Raw genomic sequence first — 3,621 nt, 5'->3', positions numbered from 1 at the left:
AAATAAAAAATATACATAACAAAGCATTTGCCAATTCAATGTTTATATTTACAATTTAGTAACATTGATTATGTGCACCTTGTGCAATGATTACTATTGTCTTTACTAAATATTTCACCACCTTTAATACGGAGGTCTGGTTACCTAGTGGCAAGCAGCTGCAACTGCAGTCCTGAAGGCACGTGGTTTGAGGCCACCAGCTCCTCCGCAGGAGTAGGATCGGCAATTTCCTACTCTGAAAACCGACTGGCGGGTCAGTTATGGGTCAGTTCCAACTCTATAACAACAACAATAATAACAACAACCACCACCACCTTAAACAGAAATTTGGTGTCTCTTAAGTAATGACTCCCCCAACCCCTTCCTCTTCTGAGAATGGCTAATAACCACTGGTCTCTAGATGAAACCAAAACTCACTGCCATTGAGTCTATACTGACCCATGAGAACCCTTGATTGTTTCTGAGATTATAAATATTTATGAGAGTAGATTGTCAATCTATTTCTTTTAGAGAAACTGGTGGATGGGAAACATTAACATTGTGGTTGGCAGCCAGACACTTCATGCAACATAACAAACATTAAGGTTCTTAAATTTATACACCTTTTTTAACAAGTTGAATTATATGTATCCTTTTGTGACTAATTTCCACTTAAAATATGTTTTAAAGGTTTATCTGTGTTATGTTGCATATCAGGGATTCATTCCCTTTATAATGTGATATTATTCCATTGTATGCATGTGCTAAATTTTATCTGTTTGTTGTGGTCCCAAGTTGTTTTCAACTTTGGAAACATATTGTGGAAAAAAATGTGATGATAATTGGTGTACAAGTTTCTGTTTGTGTCAGAAATCCTCACCACTAGGCCAATAGGCAACATCGTGATAGATGGAGAGAAGATTGAAATTGTCAACAAGTTCATCTTACTTGGATCCACAATCAGTACTATTGGTATCAGTAGTCAGGCTATCAGGAGACACATAGCATTGGGAAAGTGTGCAATCAGGGAACTCTCGAAAGACCTGAAGAACAATAATATCAGTTTAGAGACTAATGTGTACCTGATCCAAGCCATGGTCTTCATGCAGTTGAGAGATGGACAGAGAGTAAGGATGGCCAAAGTACAATCAATGTCTTTGAGTAGTGGTGTTGGACTTGAGTACTGAATACTCCCTGAACTGCCAAAAGAAAAAGCAGATAGGTCTTGGAGAAAGTGCAACTGTAGTGTCCCTTAGAGGAAAGGAACATGAAGCTTTGTCTCAGCCATTCCTTGGAAAGTGATGTCATGTTTGGAAAGGCGGAGGGTCAACGAAAGAGCAGAAGACCCTCAACCAGATGACTTGACACAGTGACTCTAACAACAAGCTCAAATATATTTAAGATTGTGAAGATGGTGGAGGATAGGACAGGGTTTAAGTCTGTTATTCATAGGGTCACTATAAGTTGTACTAGACTCAACAGTCTACAAACAAGAACAACATGGGTAACTGGCCATCACTAATGGTCTATCAAGGATGCTTTTATAGTCTAGTGGTAAGGAGTTGAACTGCTAACCTAAATGCACAAGGTTCAAATCGACTTGCTTTTCTGAAGGAGAAAATGGCAATCTCCTTCCATGCAACTTATATCCCCTGAAAACCTGCTGGAGGATCAGATATGGGTCTTTTTTTATGCAGAGGACCTAATGAATTAAAATCAGCTACCTTTTAGTTGGCAGTGAAACTCTTTACTCACTAGGTCTCCAGAGTTTCCTTAACTTTTAAGAGTATTTATAAAAGACTCTCTAGAAAGACAGAATTGAGACACAATAATTAGCACTATTAGAGAACTAGTTTCTTATTCCCAGAAATTTTACAAGAGAAATAAAAGAGACCTTCATATTGTCCCCAATATGTCATAGAGGCAGTGTAATTTTCCTCGAAAACCTGAGCTCTATTTCACTGAAAATATTTGTAAAACTCTTTAGGGGGGGAAAATCAATTCAATATGGATCAGCTATAAAAATGATTACTATAAAGTTCAAGAACATACAAATGCCTATAAGAACTAATATTTTCAGTGCCTTCTTGGTTTCAAGTAGAAACAATATGCAATTCCATGCCTTTTAGTCTTGCATGAGATAATCTCTTATTGTAACTAAAACTGAGGTCAGGACAGATATTTCTTGGGGTGAGTTAAGACAGAACATTGAAGAGATTTTTTTTTTATTCCCTGTTGTTCCCATACTCAAACCTCAAGAGATCTCAAGGTTTCTCTCTCTCACTCTCCTTGACTTCATTTCCAAAGATGTTGAACCTTGTACAAGTCAAGGAAAGTTATGAGAAGTTAGGTTTGCCAAATCAGGCTGCATTTGAAAAGCTTGTTTTCTTACTAATAAGAATAAACAATTGAAAAAACCCAACAAACAGTTACCGACACATTAAATCTGAATCATAAATGATACTCCATGATGTCAGAATAGAACTATATGCTGTCACTGGCTAATTTTTCACCAAGCCTTTCTTTCAATGTGTATCTGACTGACTCACACTCAAACCTTTAAGAGTAGAACAATTTGGATCATTTTGGGGGCTAGGAGAGGCTATTCCTAGGAGAGGGATATCATGCTTGTGGAGTGTTGGCAAAAGAAAAGAAGACACTCAACGAGATGGATTGACACAGTGACTGCAGCATTGGTCATATGTGTGTCAGAGATGATGACGATGGCAAGGATAAGACAGGGTTCAGACTTGTTGTTCATAGGGTTGCTATGAGTCATATTCAACTTGGTGGCACATAACAACAACAAGAACAAGGCCGAGAATTGGAATAAGAGGCCTACAAATGTAAGAGTGAATAATCATCTTCATCTTTGTCAGGCAGATTGATCTTTTCCCTCACCTATTCCATGGACAGCCAAGAGGAAAAACAAATCTGTCCCTGAGAAATAAAAATGAGAGTGCTCCTTGTCTCCAGTGGAGGACCTGTTGTTGTTATGTGCTGTCAAGTCACCTGCGACTCATAGCGACCCTATGTACAACAGCCCTAAACCTTGCTCTATCTTGTGCCAATCTCACTGTCTCTGACACACCTACCCCAATTACCCCCAGTCACTGAATCTATCCACCTCACAGAGGGTCTTCTTCTCCTGCACTGACCCTCCACCCTCCCAAGCATGGCGTCCTTCTCCAAGGACTGGTCCCTTCTTGCAACATGTCCAAAGTATGTTGGGCGAAGCTTCAGAATCCTTGTCTACAAGGAGCAGCATGGTTTAACCCTCTCTTGGATGAACATGCTCATTCTCTTAGCAGTCCATGGTATATTTGATCACAGATCAAAGGCATCAATTCTCCTTCTTTCCTCGCTAGTCATTTTCCAGCTCTCTGAAGCATAGCAAATGAGTGCAAAGACCATAGCCTGTATCAGATGCACCTTAGTCTTCAGAGAGACATCACTGCTCTTCAGTACTTTGGAGAGGTCCCTAACAGCAGACTTTCTGATCGCACTATGTTTTTTTTTAATTTCCTGGATATTGGTACCAAGAATGTTGACTGTGGAGCCAAGCAAACTGAAGCTGTGAACAATCTCAATCTCTTCACCATCCATCCTGATGCTGTCAATTAGCCCAGTGGTGAGAATCTT

The sequence above is a fragment of the Elephantulus edwardii genome, unplaced genomic scaffold (genome assembly GCF_000299155.1).
Source record: "Elephantulus edwardii isolate Elephantulus edwardi_28Jun2011 unplaced genomic scaffold, EleEdw1.0 scaffold00038, whole genome shotgun sequence".
Lineage (NCBI taxonomy): Eukaryota > Metazoa > Chordata > Mammalia > Macroscelidea > Macroscelididae > Elephantulus > Elephantulus edwardii.
This window is presented reverse-complemented; position numbering follows the sequence as displayed.